General features: G+C 45.3%; 1 protein-coding gene across 13 annotated transcripts in view; it reads left to right on the plus strand.

Annotated features, from left to right (window-relative positions):
- Window positions 1-1292: 1292 nt before the first annotated feature.
- The window catches only part of ADARB1 (adenosine deaminase RNA specific B1), a 238339-nt gene continuing 220472 nt past the window's right edge, over window positions 1293-19159 (plus strand). For 9 of the 13 annotated variants that reach the window (XM_034786344.1, XM_034786338.1, XM_034786331.1 and 6 more), the window contains exon 1: window positions 1303-1445. The gene's annotated coding sequence lies outside the window, so the exon portion shown is untranslated. Of the gene's footprint in view, window positions 1446-19159 lie in introns of all 13 variants that reach the window. The other 4 variants (XM_034786332.1, XM_034786335.1, XM_034786343.1 and 1 more) reach the window with 2 other exon arrangements.

A 19159-nucleotide genomic window follows, 5' to 3' on the forward strand; every position in this document is an offset into this window, starting at 1 on the left:
TCCAACTTCCTCTGCAGTGTGGGGGTGGGGGTGGGTCACTTGCCAAGTTTAGGTGGGTGTATCTCACTTAATCATTTCCCTGCTAATGCATGGGCCTAGGTCTCTCCTCTTTGCTCCTTGTGGCACATAATTCTTTAGCTTCTTGGGGCCTGTTATTCTTTGTTCCAATTTCAGTTAGTGGTGTAGGAGGCAGGTGCTGGGTGCTATCCGTGACCTGTGGTATACAGCAGGGCTGGCTTTGACTCACAGGGCCCGATTCGAATACCTGGTGGTGGTCCGGGGCTTCGGCGGCAGTTTGGCAGCAGGGGGGTCCGCTCCGGGTTTTCCACAGCACCGAAGGACCCCCGCCACCAAAATGCCACTGAAGACCCCAAGAGCGGACCCCCCCCCACCGAAGACCCCTGGAGCAGGGCCCTCTTAGGCATGGGGCCCGATGCCGGGGAATCAGACTAAAGCCAGCCCTGGTATACACGTGCTCGGACCAGAGGATCTTATGCTCCCTTCTGGCCTTAAATGCTACGACTCTTTGTGGGACTAGTGAAAAAAACTGTCCCTGCTAAGGAAAGTTTTAGCAGCCGTGTAAAACTGCAGCATGGCTCTTACATCCCCAAGCACTCCCAGCGCCGGGGTAAAGGAAGGCGAGGCCCCGTTCGCCTGCAGGCAATCCCCTGACACAGTTGCAATCACACACACACAACGCAACCCATCGTTCTCCCCCCCCCGGCCAGGGCACGTCGGAGCGCTCCGGCACACGGCACCGAAATGCAAAGCGACCCCGCGGCCCGAGCACGCCGCAGGCGGCACCTGGCACCACCCGGGCGAGCAGCGACCCCCCCCAGCCGGGCCGCCGCTCCCTGCGGACCCCCGGCCCCAGCCCGCCCGGGGGCTGCCGAGGCGCGCGGGCAGCAGGCAGGGACCTGCCGGGGCAGGGGCCTGTGGCGAGCGGCACCAGCCCGAGCGCCCCGCGGCCCCTGCACCTGCCGCCCACCCCCCGTAGGGCACGCGCTCCGCGCTCCCGAGCCACTCTGCAGAGCCTCGCAGCCGGGGGAGGGAGAAGAGGCGCGCGCACGGCTCCCTGCCTCCCACCAATCAGCGGCCGGGTTCCTTCCTCTGACTCCTCCCCTCGGGTCGCCCGGCGGCCTCTCTATCTTCGGCACGCGCGCCAGGGCCCTCCCCTCCTGCGGCCCCATTGGCCGGCGGCCCCGCGTGGCGCGCGGGGGCCGAGGCGGGCGCGAGTAGGCGCACGAACGCGCAGCCGGCGCGTTGGCGGGCTCGCGCCTGCAGGGCTGTGGAGCAGCGCGCGTGCGCGCGGGGCCGGTCGGCCTGAGCCGAGCAGCGCCGTAGCCGCCGCCGCCCGCGCTCAGTGTCGGCTGAGGGGAGCGCGAGGCGGCCGCCGCCCGCGGGTCAGTGGCGGAGCGGGGGGGCGCCGTGGGAACCGCGGCCAGGTGAGGGGCGGCCCTGGCGGGGCACCTCTGCGCCGGGAGGGGCGGCGGCCCCCGAGCCCCCGCCGGGAGGGACCGCCCCGCCCCGCCCCGCCGGGACCTGTCCAGGTCCTGACGCTCCGTCCCCGGGCTGTGCCAGCGCCGCCCGCCCGCCTGCCCGCCCGCCTCCGTCCGCGCCGCGCGGGGGCTCTGCGGGCCTGCGTCTGGAGCCGGCGCGGCGCTGCGCTGCGCTGCGGTGCCCGGGGCTGGGGCGGCGAGCGCGGCGCGGTGCAGGTGCGGGGCCGGCCCCGCTGCGGGGCGGCGGTTTATGTCTCTGGACAGCCGCGAGGGAGGGAGGGAGGGAGCCCCGCAGCCGGCCTTTGCGGGGGACGCGGCGGTGGCGTTTGCCGGCGGGGTGCCGCGGCGGGGCTGGCCCCTTAGCCCGTTGCTCCCATCCGCGGGACGCGCGGGGCGGCGAGCGGGACTGGCTGGGTGCAAAGGGGCTGAGGACGCCGCCTGCAGCCCGGGAATGTTTGGGGCGGGAGAGGCTGCGAATGGCTCAATAAACAGCGCAAGTTTGCTGAAGTCCGCTGCTTGCTGGGATACGGCTTCGGGGTGATGGTGTCTGGTGTGTGTGTGTCTCCTTCTGTCGGTAGTTCAGACCAGACGGATGGCTTCAGGCCTCGAGATAACGGCTTGTCTTCAGGTTGTTGTGGGCGCTATTAGCCCCTCTAGCTAGCAAGCGTTACTGGACTGTAGGCAGATGCATTGACGACTGTTAATAGTGTCCGTTTCTATCTACCTAAAGTTCCTCGCATCTGTTTTTGTGCTGTGCTAGTTAAACGCGACTTTGTATTTAGTTCTGGCAATTTATATCCCAGGTAATTGCCTTTAAAATCAATTCTGTACGTATACTCACTGCTCTCCACTAAACATATTGATCGCTAAAGCTACAGTTTGGCTTTGGTTTCTTGATACTTAACTAAAATGCAGTTTAGGAGCCTAACATGCGAACATACCAATGGCTCTCTTTTGGGATTAGAAAATAGTATTATTCAGTCACGTTTATAACATTGATTCAAATACAAAGGATCAACATGGGTTTAAAGCATTCCATGTTCACTAAAATTACTTTTTAAAATTTATTCTTTAAAAAAGTTGATGGAATACTATGAAAACTGACCAGGATCATTTAATCTTTAAATGTAGTTCATTGATGTGTGAGTACAATATTTTCATGCTTAATCTTCCACGGTGCAATGGTCCTAAGGAGCGGGTAAGGTGAGGGGCTTCCACTTTAAAATGTATTTTTTTCAGCAGTGCGCTCTTGCATTCCCTAACTGTAGATTTATTTAGAGTTGTTTATGCATAGGCACTAGTTGCTCAGGGCTTGTCTACACTGCGAAGTTGTCGACAAAACTTTTGTCTTTCTCGGATACTTAAAAAAGCGCCCCCTTCCCCTGGTGAAAGACAATAGTTTTGCCGGCAGGAGTACTGAAAAAGAGCGTTTACACACGCTGACTTTTAGCAACAAGGCTGTGTTGACACAGCCTTGTCGCTAAAAGCTGCATGGTGTAGACAAGACCTCAAAGTGATATTACTCTAACAAACTCAAGTTCAAGCAACTAATAGAATTGAGGGATCCTGTCTCTAAAGAGCAACAATTAGAGAGGGATGGGGGGCTGACTGAAGAAGATGCAGGCACAGACATACATCTCAACCAGCAGACAATGGTGATGTAAAGAGAAGCACGATGAGTAGTTGGTGATGGGGGCATGTAGTTTAACTGATTACAAGAAGATTTATACTATGCAATTTGAAATGCGATTAAGGTATTTTGAGCACTAGGCTAAATGAAATAAATTCCTTAAATTACTTGTAATTTCAGAATTTCATTGGGGTATAGAATGTTTCGTTTGGAGTGGCCCAAAAGGGGTGAGAACATCACAACATTTTAGTTATTAACAAGTATATGTTCTCCTAGTGGCTGAGATAGTTGTACCTAAATGCTTAATTACACTTGTGCATACCTAATGGTTAAGGAACCCTTACATTTCTACTTTTTCAGTCCTATAATCTTAAAATTCTAAAATAGTTTAGTACTACAAATTCAAGGTTTACTATGTGGTTTGAATGTCAGCTGATGTAAGAAACTATTTCTAAAATCTTTGGAGAAAATTAAATAACTCAACAAAGTACCATGGTGAAGGAGGAAAAGAAAGTCTTTTTATTATAAGTCCACCATAGCCTGCTTTTTTATTACTGTTAACTATGTTTTTTAGAACTAACTTCATCAGTCTGCATTGGGAATTCATTGTCACACTGTGTGCTCTGAATTTGTGATGTCTCAGGATAACTGAAGTGTGCCACCAGCAGGCTGCTGCAAGTTGACTTCCAGTTGCATAGATTTACTTTGTATATTACAAATGATAGTCCACAAACCTCAAGGACACTCCTTACTTAAAAAGGGAATAAAATCTAGTCTAACTAGCATCAGCTTATTAATTTTTTCATTTGATTTCTGAAATATTGTGGTTAAAGAAATGAATTATGCTGGTATGTTAACACGTTAGTGATACTTTTTTAAATGCTCAGTTATGAAAGAAGTTTACAGTGAGGTGTATTTGTAGTCCTACCTAATATACATGGTATTATTCTAAAATTATTAATTGCTTTTTATTATTAATGTAATTGCTCTTCTTTACACCCTTACAGAAAAGTTTTGTGTTCTGAACTACCATGTTTTCAAAGTAAATATAGTGGTCTTGAAAAGGTTAGCTTGTAAGCTTCTTGGGACAGGGAGAGTGAAATGTATGGAGGTGGCTGTAACACTTAACAAATACCAGCTATTACTAGACAATAAAGTGCTCTGTTTCTTTGCAGAATAAGTATGGCAGATGCAAAACAAACTTCCCCATTCTGTCCAACTTGCGTTGTAATTCTGTTCTAGAGATTTCTAGGAACACTTTTGGTGCAGAGGGCAAATTAGTCATCTTGGACATTCATTGATTGCCATCTTAGGCCTTCTCTACGGTACAGGGGAAATTCAATCTAAGCTACGCAATTTGAGTTACGTGAATAGCGTAACTCAAATCAAAGTAGCTTAGATCTACTTACCGCAGGTCCACACTACGCGAAGTCGACGGGAAATGCTCTCCCGTCGACTCCCCCTATTCTTCTTGATCCGGTGGAGTACATGAATGGATGGGAGAGCGATCTGTAGTCAATTTAGTGGGTCTTCACTAGACCCGCTAAATCGATCACTGCTCGTCGATCTCCTGGTAAGTGTAGACAAGCCCTTAGACATCAGCAAGAGGCCTGACACAAAATGTTTAATAAATACCAATCTGGACGGATAAAAAAAAAATTAAAAACATCCCGTTTTTAATTTAAAAATTGTTTGCGTCAGTTTTTAAATTAAAGTAGATTTTTATTTGGATGTTGTTAGTTCTTTACTTTCTTCCCATTTTGTAGTCTTAAATTGCTAAACTGGGCTTGTACTTTAGTTCCCTAGCATTTCATATTTTACATGGAGGTATTTTCTACAAGAAGTATCACATTTAAAATGTTTGTTATGGTGGCCTCATTAACATAGTTATTATGAAAACAATTGCAAAACAGAAAAGAAAATAGCCCATGCTGTATTTTCAGTCAGCGTCGCCTGCTAATATATCAGGCTTCTACAAATCAAGAAAGTTGAATTGCTTAATCGAAGCTATGCTTCTTCATCTGAGTTTGAAGTCAGTGGGCCTTGTGCTACTAGTTCTAGTTCTTCAGGAAAGTCCACCTTTAGGTGCTTAAATATTCTGTTTTTTGAAAATGTTGGCCTGTTTATAAGAAGTACCGGTAGTTCACAATAACTGTTGATGTATTGAAAAACTAAAATTTTCATTAGTGCTAACAATGTACTTTTATTTTGATGTGACAAAGATTCTACGCCACTAAGAAGTTTTTAATAAAAATACAGTTTTAGCCTATTATGCATTGAATGTTATGAAGATACAGGTATTTAACTTTAAGCACATTGATAGCCCCACTGAATCAATGGGGCTAATCGTGTGAGTAAAATTACATATCTACTTAAATCAGGCTTGCACAACATGCGGCCCGTGTGGGCTCACTGCGCAGCCCGCGGGGGATGAGTAGGTGGGCTCACTGTGCGGCCCACGGGGGGTGAGTAGGCAAGCGGTGGGTGAGGGAGGGGGGCTGAGTAGGCGAGCAGGTGGGAAGTGGCGGGGAGTGAGTAGGCAAGCCGGGGGGGTGGGGGGCTGAGGAGGCGAGCGGGTGGGCAGTGGCGGGGAGTGAGTAGGCAAGCCGAGGGTGTGGGGGGGCTGAGGAGACGAGCGGGTGGGCAGTGGCGGGGGGGCAGGTGAGCCGGCAGCGGGGGGGGGGGGCTGAGGAGACGAGCGGGTGGGCAGTGGCGGGGGGGCAGGTGAGCCAGCAGTGGGGGATGGGGGGCTGAGGAGGTGAGCGGGCGGGCAGTGGCGTGGGCTAAATAGGCGAGCTGGGGAGGGGGGCTGAGGAGGCGAGCGGCGAATCGGTGGCTGACCTGTTCTACTGATCTGGTCTGGCTCCCATCCCCTCTCCAACGGTTGCAGCTATCTGGAGGTGCCTGCCTTCTATGCCTTCCTCATTCACGCCTCGTTCATTCAACAGGGCAATTGATTACAAAGTGGGGGGAAGATCTTATTCTACTTCTAACAAAAAGACATTTTTCTTTTACATTAATTATACTACCTTAGGGCCTTCTATAACATATTACTGAGGTTCAATACTGCTGTTTTGGTGGGGCGGCGCTGGGGAAGGAGGGTTTGTTTCCGCGGGGCAGGCGGCGCTAGGGGTGTGTGTGTGTGTTTCGGCAGCGCTGGGGGGGGGTTGTTTCCGTGGGGCGGGTGGTTGTTGTGTTTCGGGGGGGCTGGGTGGCGCTGGTGGGGGGCGGTTCGGCAGCGCTCGGGGGGGTTTCGGTGGGGCGGGGGGGGGGGGGCATGTTCAGCCCTCAGCTGTTTTCTTTGGAGTAATATGGCCCTCGCTGCTTTACGAGTTGTGCAGGCCTGGCTTAAATGTTTGCAAGATCAGGGCTTCAGTTGTAAGTATTTTCTTTTTTTTCTTGTAGCAGCTCAATAAATTCAAATAAGATACACTCTCAGTAGTATGTTTTTATATGCTTAGTTAATTATAAATTAGTTTAAAAAAGCTTCAGCCTCAATTAAATCAATGATTTAAAAAAAAGTGATTTTTATATTGCTTCACCCTGATCATTAGATAACGCTTAATACTGGTCTCGTCTGGATTTGAACCGCTGACCTAGAGGTGCAAAGTTCTATGATCAGTTGCTGATCCTTGAACCATTCATTTCATAGAAGGTATATTTTAATAACTTTTTGGAGTTAGTTGCTGTGCGACTAGCTGAGATCTATTCCCTGTCAGTTTTTCAGACTTATGCTATTGGGAGATCTGTTGCTAGAAAGGTTCTGAATTGCTGTATCCATTTCTAATAATAATTTTTACCCAGTCTTCAAAATTTCATTTTTAATATCTTGGACTCCTGTTTGGTATTGTTTCCTTTTGGAGAGGAGAAGTGTATGTGTTTATAGAGTAATTACTGTCGAATAAAGAGCATCATGGCTGCTCTTTGAGGTGGAATGGCATCTTGCTTTGTTTCCTGATTGGTTAAAACAAGCTACATCGATTTTCCTAGCGTGGCTTTGCCATCTGTTTCGCTGACCTGTGTACACTTAGGTTTCATTATTTCTGCAGTATTTGGTTGGGTCTAGTTGGATTTTAAATTGGCTTCACACTTCTATTTTTGTGTGTGTGTGGCATGCCAAGCTGTTACATTTTAATTTGGGTAAAATCTGTTTGTTAAAGGGTTTTTGTATTTTAAAATTCTTTGAACTGTAGCTAAAGTAAGTTAACATAAGCACTATACCCATTTGGCTTTTCAGTTCTCTCTCAACTTAATTATTGTTGCAGGTAAAAACTAATTTGTTTGACGCTGCTTTTTCTCCAGACTAGTTTTAGATGATAGGAAATGTTTTAAAGGTTTGAAGTCAAAACTGCCATTGTGATGGTATCAGATACTGAATCAAAACAATCTTGTTTGTAGCTTTCCTCACAATGTTGCTGTAAGTGGTGGTTAAATGTATGTAATTAGAAACAAATCACTTTTCATTGGGGCAAGTAGTAGTTAGCTCAGGGTCTCATATTAACAATTCATCATTTTTGCACATATTTGAACTTCTTCTATTTCCATCCCTGAGCATTTCTTGATTTTTTTTAAAATTACATGACAAGAACAAAACTAAAATATATCAGGGCTTTTCAAACTTTTTTCCCCACGTGTAGCCCCCAAAAGAGCTGCTGTTTGCTTCCAGGTTCCTAGTCCCACAGTACTTTGTAGCTGCATGCATCCTACACTCTTTTGTAGATTGGTTTCAGCGTGGTAGCTGTGTTAGTCTGTATCAGCAAAAACAACGAGGAGTCCTTGTGGCACCTTAGAGACTAACAAATTTATTTGGGCATAAGCTTTTGTGGGCTAGAACCCACTTCATCAGATGCATTGAGTGGAAAATACAGTAGCAGGTGTATATATACATAATACATGAAAAGGTGGGAGTTGCCTTACCAAGTGGGGGGTCAGTCTGAGACAATTAAATTAACAGTAGAATACCAAGGGAGGAAAAATCACTTTTGTAGTGGTAATGAAGGTGGCCCATTTCAAACACTTGACAAGAAGGTGTGAGTAACAGTAGGGGGAAATTAGTATGGTAAAATTAGTTTTTGTAATGATCCATCGACTCCCAGTCTTTATTCAGGCCTAATTTGATGGTGTCCAGTTTGCATATTAATTCCAGTTCTGGAGATTCACGTTGGAGTCTGTTTTTGAAGTTTTTTGTTGAAGAATTGCCACTTTTAAGTCTGTTGAGTGATTAGGGAGGTTGAAGTGTTCTCCTACTGGTTTTTGAATGTTATAATTCCTGTTATAATTCAGATTTGTGTCCATTTATTCTTTTGCGTAGAGACTGTCTGGTTTCGCCAGTGTACATGGCAGAGGGGCATTGCTGGCACATGATGGCATATATCATATTGGTAGATGTGCAGGTGAACTAGCCCCTGATGGTGTGGCTGATGTGGTTAGGTCCTATGATGATGTCCCTTAATAGATATGCAGACAGAGTTGGCACCGGGGTTTGTTGCAGGGTTTGGTTCCTGGGTTAGTGTTTTTGTTGTGTGGTGTGTAGTTGCTGGTGAGTATCTGCTTCAGGTTGGGAGGCTGTCTGTAAGTAAGGACTGGCTTGTCTCCCAAGGTCTGTGAGACTAAGGGATCGTCCTTCAGGCTAGGTTGTAGATCCTTGATGAGGCGATGGAAAGGTTTTAGTTGGGGGCTGTAGGTGATGGCTAGTGGTGTTCTGTTACTTTGTTGGGCCTGTCTTGTAGTAGGTGACTTCTGGGTACTCTTCTGGCTCTGTCAGTCTGTTTCTTAACTTCACCAGGTGGGTATCGTAGTTTTAAAAATGCTTGATAGAGATCCTATGGGTGTTTGTCTCTGTTTGAGGGGTTGGACCAAATGCGGTTGTATCTTAGAGCTTGGCTGTAGACAATGGATTGTGTGATATGGTCTGGATGAAAGCTGGAGGCATGTAGGTAAGTATAGCGGTCAGTAGGTTTCCTGTATAGGTTGGTGTTTATGTGATCATCACTTATTAGCACTGAAGTGTCTAGGAAGTGGCTCTCTTGTGTGGACTGGTCCAGGCTGAGTTTGATAGGGGAGTGGAAATTGTTGAAATCATGGTGGAATTCCTCAAGGGCTTCTTTTCCATGGGTCCATATGATGAAGATGTCATCAATGTGTAGCGCAAGTACAGTGGGGGCATTAGGGGACGAGAACTGAGGAAGCGTTGTTCTAAGTCAGCCATAAAAATGTTGGCATACTGTGGGGCCATCTGAGTACCCATAGCAGTCCTGCTGACTTGAAGGTATAAATTGTCTCCCAAAATTGAAATAGTTGCGGGTGAGGACAAAGTCACAAAGTTCAGCTATCAGGTTTGCCGTGACATTATCGGGGATACTATTCAACCTCATCAACCTCAGCCTGGACCGGTCCACTTCCTAGACACTACAGTGCTAATAAGCGAAGGTCACATAAAAACCACCCTATACCAGAAACCTACTGACCGCTATACTTACCTACATGCCTCCAACTTTCATCCAGACCACATTTTTCATTCAGCTGGGTGTTATAAGCAAAGGAACCTTGTCATCTTAAACTTGTCAAAACCATGCAATAGATATGTGTCATTTTGAGCAGTGTCAGTCATAAAGTTGGATGAAGTCTTTAAAAGCAAAACTGGTGTTTGAGCTGTGCTTTCCATTAGCTCTTCAACTAGGAGCTAAATAGCAAAGATAAGAGACATTCCACACACATGATTCTAAGCTAGTCTTTTTATTTTTCTGCTAGCAACTTTGAAGGCTCAACTAGCACCAGAGCCAATGTGATGCACCTAGCATGCACCACGTTGGAATTTCCCCATTCGTTTTGAGGCTACTGAAGAAGCATAGAGATGAGACTTGGGGGGCTCCGGGCAGGGGGTAGATGACATAGTGGTAAAAATGCCTGAGCAATGTCTACTGCTACCCCTGATGAAGGGCTTGTCAACATTACCGTGGGGGGTTGATCTAAGATGCGCAACTTCAGCTATGTAAATAGCATAGCTGAAGTCAACGTACTTAGTTCTACTGCGGTACGTCGACAGCTGAAGCTCTCCCGTTGACTCCGCTTGCACTCCTTGTTCTGGTGGAGTACCGGAGTTAACGGGAGAGTGCTCAGTGGTCGATTATCGCGTCTATACGAGACGCGATAAATCGATCCCTGCTGGATTGATCGCTGCCTGCCGATCCGGCGGATAGTTCAGACAAGCCCTTAGTTTTACCAGTAGTGAATTAAAGAATCCCATTTTTCTTAGTGTAAACAGGACCTAATGGTTTGAATTAAGTATGTGGTACAATTTTGCTTACTTGAAAACACAGTAACACATTTGTCATGCTGTTTGACTCCTTATAACCTTGCTGCTTCTTCCATCAGTAGACTATTCTACAGTAGAACCTCAGAGTTACGAACTGATTGGTCAACCACACACTTTATTTGGAACCAGAAGTACGCAATCAGGCAGCAGCAGAGACCCCCGACCTCCCCCCAAAAAAGCACAAATACAGTACTGTGTTAAACATAAACTACTAAGAAAAAGGAAAGTTTAAGAAACAAGATTTGATGAAGTAAGGAAACTGTTTCTGTGCTGGTTTCCTTTCGATTAAGATGGTTAAAAGCTGTAGCTTTCTTCTGCATAGTAAAAGTTTCAAAGCTGTATTAAGTCCTTGTTCAGTTGTAAACTTTTGAAAGAACAGCCATAACGTTTTGTTTAGACTCTGAAATGTTTATAACTAACAACCAGGGCACTTCTCAAGGGGCGGCATTGTGGCCCTTTGGGGGTGGCTCTTTTCAAGGGGCAGCACTCCGTTTTTTTTTTGTTTTTTGTTTTACTTCGGCAGCGGCACTTTGGCTTTTTTTTTTTTTTTTCTTCAAGCGACAAAAAACCTGGAGTTGGCCCTGCTAACAACCTCCATTCCTGAGGTGTTCATAACTCTGAGGTTCTACTGTAGATGTTAAAATGTGTCATGTGACAGGTTGTAGTGTCAATATGGGAGCTGGCTACATTTCTGGGGATGGAAGCAGGCTAACACTTGGGAAGCAGAATATGTTCAGAATAATTAATGACGAAATACCTTTTTAAAGCTAATTGTTTATCTAGCGCTCACTTGTAGTGCTAGCTACCTCTAAAAATATGCAGACCTCCTGTGTAATGAATCTTTTACGTAAACAGTCATGTCTTGAATGACAATTGATACTTTTGGACTGTTACTTACGCACTGTTGCAAACTTTTGTGATTTTTATGACAAGCAATATGATGTAGCCTCTGCTGTAGACAATCTTGCCATGATGAGAAGCTTTGGCCATCACAATTTTGGGAAACAAAACCAGATTGTGAGAGACTTCTCCAACAATTCCCTGCAAGCCCAGAGATCATGAGTTCTAGTCCTAGTTCTTCCATGGACTGAAGTTAATATTTTTGTGAGATACCTTACCTTACCATAAATACCTTTATGAGAATATGGTTCAAACTGCTGTCTTGAGGGTGTAACTGTAATTAGAGATAAGATAGCTGAGAGCTTGCACAAGGTCACTACAAACACAGTTGGGAATAGAACCTCAGTTCCTAATATAACAGAGCAAATTTTTATCTACTTTACCACACTGTCTCTGAGACTAGGTGAATCTTTAACACATCCTAACATAGTTTACATGTTATCTAAGACAAGAGATCAGATTCTTCAGGTCAAGTGGTAGAGGTTCATGCTTTTACATCTATAGGGACTGAGTTCTTTTCCCAGAGATTACCAAAATTAGGGGAATTGTTACATTTAGTTATGCTATCCATAACTACAAGACCACAGTCTGCTTCTGGAGCAGGCTGAGAACTTGATTTGGTACGCTTATCTTTCATAAACAAGGCTCATTCTCAAAGATGTAACATTAACAATTATGGGGAGTGGATGTCTTACAGCTTTGTTTAAGAACTGTAGAGGCTTTTGCCTGTCTGTCACCAGTTTTGAATCCTGCCGAGTTCAATCAGGATGAATTGTCCTTATCTAATGGAATTTTGGTAGCTCGTGTAGAAATAGTTTGTGTTTCCTATGCCCAGCTCCCACATAACTAAGTACACTTTGCACTAGATTCTAAGCTCTTCAGGGCAGGAACTCTCTCTTACTATGTGGGTTGATCCAAACTAACCCCCCAGTTCGAACTGAGATACGCAACTTCAGCTATGTGAATAACGTAGCTGAAGTCGAAGTATCTTAGTTCGAACTACAAGATACTTACCATGGGTCCACACGCGGAAGGCAGGCTCCCCCGTCAACTCCGCTTACTCCTCTCGCGGAGCAGGAGTAGTGGTGTCGATGGCGAGCACTTCCGGGATCGATTTATCGCGTCTAGACAAGACGCGATAAATCGATCCCAGAAGATCGATTGCTTACCACCAAACCCGGAGGTAAGTATAGACGTACCCTGTGTTTGTACAGTGCCTAGCACTACGAGGTCTGTAAGCTGACCAGAGTACTCTACATAAGAATGGCTATACTGGGTCAGACCAATAGTCCATCTAGCCTAGTATCCTGTCTTGGTCCACTGTCAGAAGACAGGATACTGGGCTAGATGGACTTTTGGTCTGACCCAGTATGGCCGTTCTTATGTCTTCCGACAGTGGCCAATGCCAGGTGCTTCAGAAGGAATGAACAGAACAGGTAGTCATCAAGTGATCCATCCTCTGTTGCCCATTCCCAGCTTCTGGCAAACAGAGACTAGGGACATCATCCCTGCCCATCTTGGCTAATAGCCATTGATGAACCTATCCTCCATGAATTTATGTAGTTCTTTTTTGAACCCTGTTATAATCTTGGCCTTTACAACATCTAGTGAATGCTCCTGCAAAAGAGTCAAAGTTAAACATGGTTAATGTACAAAGTTAAACATCATTTAATGTTTTTTCACCCAAAAAAAGTCATAAGATTTTTTTTTTAAATCTCATGATATTTTTGGGATCTGACATGATTTTGGAAATTTTGGAATTGTAATACTGAGTGTGTACCAATAAGGCTATATATTATAAGCACATCTGTATATGATGTCCTAAGGCATTTTGTGCCAAAGGTAATAAGCTAAAGAAAATTTTTTAGGCCAAAACCTTTATATTGGGCACACAAAAGATGGCTTGATATTCACAGGTGTTATTTCCACAACCTCTACTGAAGCCAGTGGGTGAGTAGGGCCGAAATACGGATTTTGGTGCTTAAGGTTAGATATCAAATGTTACATTTGGTTTTAGTTTATATTTGGTTGTAGAGGCCCTTTTCAATGTAGCTAGCATTCAAATGAAATTTATAGCATACTGTAAAGTTTGAAAAGGACCTTTTAAAAACTGATCACGTGAGGAAGGGTACATTACTTTTTAAAACCACAGTTTCTTTTGTACCTACATTGAATATGGCTATTTCTTGGCTGTTTCCTGCCTTTTAACAACAAATAATGCATTTTTCCCTTCTGTTAGAATATATCGTTTATATTCTTTTGCATTTTAAGGATTTTATATAAATGGTGGACTTGAAATCAGAAACTAAATTCATTTTAGGAGGTGGTAAAAATATTAATCGATATTTAGTTTCATGATTTTAGTTTTTCTAATTAGTAAAAGAGGTTTGTGTGCAGGATTGAGTAGTTTGCAGGAGCCAGCTCTGAGTCTCAGACCCAATAACTGACAAGAACAAGGGGTTCTGGAGTGCAGTTTTTAGAGAAGGGTCTAATATCTACACTGCCACATGTAACTGCTATTTAGTTTAATTTTCTGGGGCAATTTTGTTACAATGGTATCAGCAACTATGACCTTGTCAAGAACAAGCCATACAGGGGTAGAAATACCTGAATCAACCATAACATATGGGGTGCCAGATATGTTTACAGTAGGATCTCAAGCATTTGAGAAGGGTGGAGAGTTCCAACAAGCCGTTTTGAAGACAACCCCTGGAGACTCCTGTAGGATGCTGGCCTGGAGTGCAAAGGCATCATTTTCCACCTCTTCACTGAGTCAGTGGCTGCTTGTGGGAGGTTAGTGGGCTGGTCCTATCCCAGAGAGGGCAGGGATGTGACATGACAGTTCTATTCCAGGGAGTGTGTGGGGTGTCTCACTGAAGGCTGGCCATTTCAACGGCGGCAGGCCTGGGGCAGGGTTTGAGGCCCAGCTCGCTCTGTGCTCAACTCCAGCCCAGGTTGATACTGTAGCTGCTTCCTGTCTTGCCAGCAGTGAAAGGTGTTGGTGCCAGAGGTTGCTCAAGGAATCTGCTGCCCCCCTTTTCATTGGCTTAGGGCGACGGTATTGCGCCTGGCTGCTGGAAGGGAGGCTGGACCAAATTAGAATGAGTGGCATTGTGATCTGGTTGCAGTCGTACTCAAATTTGGTCCTCCCGCTCCTTTTTTGAGAGAAGGGGTGGCTGGGCCAAATATGCCACTCTAGGATGTTGTGTTGCAGAGCATTGATCTGGAAGAGTACCTAGTAGAATCAGAGGTGTGATGTCAGAGAAAGCCAGGAACTGATTTGATGGATCTTTTGTTTTTTAATATCTTTCCAGCCTCTTGTGGACCTTTTCTTCCTTAGAAGAAACAGGGAAAGAGCGAGAGCTAAGGCTTGGAGCAGAGATACTATGGATCAGAGCTGATTGCAAACAGATGGATGAGGATTGAAGTTCCACTTTAGAGAACTTTATGATCCGGTCTACAAAAATTCCTTCAGTGATCCTGCTTCTGCCACTTGAGTCATGATTTTTCTATGCTGAGGGGCTTTGGCAAAAAAGAATGTATTTTGAGGACTGACAACCATGTAATGACTCTTTTTCCTGTTGAACCAGATATAATTTTAAGGAGATTATGTTTATGCCTTTCTTCCTTTCTGGAGTGGTCCATTCTAAGGTCATTCTTTTCAAGGGATTTTTCAATACAACAGTCAGCTTTGTCCTTTCATCTCTCTAAAGAGATGTGGGTTGGAATGAGCTGAGAGTTTGGATCTGATATTTTTAGGAACATTGATAAAATCCTGGTATGTCCTCAGTGCACTCATTCAGGAAGGGATAGCAGGAATAATCAGAATCTGAATTCTTTAAGAGTGAGTGGAAAATGGATGATGAATTTGGGGACCAGTTGCAATGCCTGACTCAGAATTTCACACAGGTTTGTGCTTTTTGTTTTGGAAGTCTTGAAATTGTGAGAACAATTTTCTGTCGTTTATAACTAGGTCAAATCTGGATTGACTTTCACAGGGAAAGTAAATGGCATCTCTCTGACTTCAGGACAATCCTCCTTCCAAATTTCAGCTACTTACTCCAAACCACAGATACACTAGAGTTGTTAAGTTTTCTATCTGATTTTTATTTTTCACTATATTGATTTAGTTTTGCCAACCTTATTTTTGCAAAGGGCTGACCTGATTTAAGCTTGAGCACAAATGAGGGAAATATCTAATCTGAGGCAGATACCAAGCATGGAAAACTTCTGCTCATGCCGTTTGACAGTTATATGTTTTAGTCATAGGTATTTTTAGTAAAAGTCATGGACATGTCACAGGCAATAAACAAAAATTCATGGCCTGTGACCTGTCCATGACTAGTACTATATACCCCTGACTAAATCGTGGGGGAGGGGGTGTGGGGAGGCAGGACTGGCAGACTCCTTACCTGGTTCCATGTCTCCCCGGAAGCGGCATCATCCCCCTCTCTCTGCTCCTAGGTGGAGACGTGGCCAGGCAGCTCTGTGCAGCCTCCACCCCAAGCGCCGGCTCCACAGCTCCCATTGGCCGGGAACCACAGCCAATGGGAGCTGCGGGGGCAGTGCCTGCAGGTGGAGGCAGTGCGCAGAGCCTCTGCTTGGAGCCAAGGCATGTTGCTGCTTCTGGGGAGCTCCCCTGAGGTAAGCACTGCCCAGAGCCCTCACCCCTTCCCATGCCCCAGCCCTGAGCCCCCTCCCACACCCAAACTCCTGCTGCTGTTGGAGGAGAGAGGCATGGTGGCCTGAGACTGCCCCAGCAGCAGCTAGCCTAGGGGCTGCTCAGGCGGCCCAAAGGCCAGCCGCTGCAGAAGTCACAGAAAGTCACAGAATCTGTGACGTCTGTGACAAACTCACAGCCTTAGTTATAAGCAACTGAAAATGGGGTTTAAAATGGAAAGTTTTATATGCAACCTTAATTACAGGCATTGTTGTGTCTTTGCTTACAAATTTAGGCTCTTATTTAAGTGAGTTTTTGCTGAGGTGCTGAGAGCCTGCAGCTCCCATTCCCGTTGAGTTCAGTTGGACCTGCAGATACTTAGCATCTCAAAATGAGGCCATTTTCAGGTACAGTAGAACCTCAGCGTTAGACACCTTGGGAATGGAGGTTGTCCGTAACTCTGAAATGGTCTGTAAGTCTGAACAAGACGTTATGGACTTCAGTCACTGGGGAATTGGGACTGTAGCCGCAGGGTTGGTGTGGGTGTCAGGGCTCAGGGGGTTGGGGCTTCTGACCCTAGGGGCCACCAGGGCTCCTGGCGGGGGGCTAAGGGAGCACCAGGGCTTGGGGATTTAGACCTGGGGGGAGTGTTGGGGCTTCAGGAGCGGAGCCACAGGGCTGGTTTCAGCTGGGGGGAGTGGCGCTGGGATCAGAGCTTTAGCTATGGGGGGAGTGCTGGGGCTGAAACAGGTGCACCTCTCTTAGCTAAAGCTGAAACCCTGAGCCCCAGTGCTCCCCCCGGTCTAAAGCCCTGAACCCCAGAGATCCTGAGCATCAGAAGTCTCTAGCCGCGCCCCCCCCTCAGCCCAGAGCCCTGACACCTCTCTCCCCCCTGCAGTGGCTGAAGCCCTGAGGCAGTACAGTATTTGCTTTTTTTTTTTTGGTCTGCGCTGCTGCCTGATTTAGGATGTCTGGTAGCTGCGGTAAGTCTGTAACTCTGGTGCTCATATCTTTGAGGTTCTACTGTATTAAATATTCAGAGTCCTAACTTTACAGTTGAAAATTTTGGTCAATTTCTAGTAAACTTTATTTATTGGTTCTCTCTACAGGCATAATGCTGTAGTGTTTGGGTTGCAAATTGAAGGGAAATGATTATTGAAGACAAAACTTTTCATGATTTTTTTTTTAAATCAGTGACATTTCAGTTTGTTTTGTAAAAGCTTTTTGTTTAGCCCAAAATGTAGTTTTTGTAAAGGGTCTGTTTTCTTTGCATTTTGCACTAATGAAACTTTTCTTCTATCTAAAGTATTGAGTTTGTAGGTTTAATATGAAAGACAATCTTTCTGCTACACCACTGATTGAATCTTCTATAATCTTTAACTCAAAAGGCTGTTCAGCCAGCTCTGCTCATTTAGAAGCTGTTCACACAAAGATTAACCGGAGCACGTAGAGTGAATATTTTCATTAGGATTTTCTGGAACCACATTTAAAAATAATATTGGGTCCACATTTAAGCTAAGTAAAAACAAACTTTTACAAAACTGCACTGTTTTCATAATTAAAAAATGCTTGGGAAAATGTCTTTTGCAAAACTGTAAGGGAAGTTATTTGTTTAAATTAAAAAAATCGCATGACTAGTGTGTGAGAGTCAACAAGTGAACTAAGTCTACAAAAGTGAAATTGATTAGTTTGTTTCCATTGTGCATGCTAATAGAAATGCAAAAGTAAATACCATGAGTAGGGAAAAGTCATAAAACTAAGATTTAAAGTTGCACAGGTTAAAAATTATTAGTAAAATAGGTAAGTAAATACAAAGCGTTTAAACCTGACATTGTCCTTCTAATCCATGTGCAGTATGAGACTTAGTATAAGTGTGTTCTTGAATACTTTGATTGATTGAGCTCCAAAGAGAGAGCAGCACAGAGTTTCCCTGCTACCCAGTGAAATCACTAAGAGCTGGACTAAGTGGAGGACCCTCAGAACACAGCATGGCAGAAGTGGTAGTGAGCAGCAAGCAGCAGCAGTGATAACAGAGGCAGGGATGAGTGGGAAAGAATGTATGTGTATAATAGAATATAGCTGTTGAAAACAATTTCAGTAACTGTTTTTATAAAGTATTCTGTGTATTGGAGAATGAGATTGAAAAAGTGCAAGTATTTAGGGACCATTTTGTACAGTAATGGAGATTACTTTGCACCATTCGTTTCTTTTAAAAAAACCCTAAGATTAGTGCTGATGTCCTCTAATCCCTTTTAAGAGCTACCATATTTGTCTTACTTTCCAGTGCATTGCAAACATAACAGTAGCAACAGTGGAAAGCATTGCTTGATGCAGCTCCCTACCCCCTTTTCAGGGGTGGGAGCTAGACCCATGTGACTGCACCTCTGAAATCGAGGTCTTCGCTGACCTAGTAAGGAGGAGAAAAGAGATGACTAAGGGGGGATATGATAGAGGTCATGACTAGTGTGGAGAAAGTAAATAAGGAAGTGTTTACTCCTCAGAACACATGAGCTAGGGGTCACTAAATGAAATTAATTGGCAGCATGTTTAAAACAAACAAAAGGAAGTATTTCTTCAAACAACACACAGTCAACCTGTGGGACTCTTATGTTAACACCTTTAGCCCATTTATTTAATCTAAGTTAATATAACAGTCCCTCTGAAGGTGACCTATTTCTATGCTCTTTTCCAAAGTGGTGCCCTCTCCTAACTCTCTCAGCTGATGACTAGGATCTGAGGACAGAAAAAACCAAGGAGGTCTTTTTAGAAGTAGAGATCTGGGAGCTGGCAATAGAGCAAGAGCTCTCCAGAGCACTCTTAGATGAAAAGTGCTCTGTTCTTCTTCAAGTGATTGCTCATGTCGATTCCAATTAAGTGTGTGCGCGTGCCACGTGCACGGCAGCCGGAAGCATTTTACCCTAGCAGTACCTGTTGGATCAGTTCAGGCGCCCCCTAGAGTCGCGCCTCCATGGTGCCGAATATAGGGCACTGCCAACCCGCCACCACTTCAGTTACTTCTTACTGCTTGTGATAGGTAGCTGGAACGCTTGTTCTCTCTTGCTTCAGTAAGCCTCTCTCCTTAGCAGTCATCAGACTTCTCCTGTAATTAGTAGTCAGTAATAGTGGTTAGTGTATAGCAGGGGTCGGCAACCTAT

This window comes from Trachemys scripta, chromosome 11, assembly GCF_013100865.1.
Source record: "Trachemys scripta elegans isolate TJP31775 chromosome 11, CAS_Tse_1.0, whole genome shotgun sequence".
Lineage (NCBI taxonomy): Eukaryota > Metazoa > Chordata > Testudines > Emydidae > Trachemys > Trachemys scripta.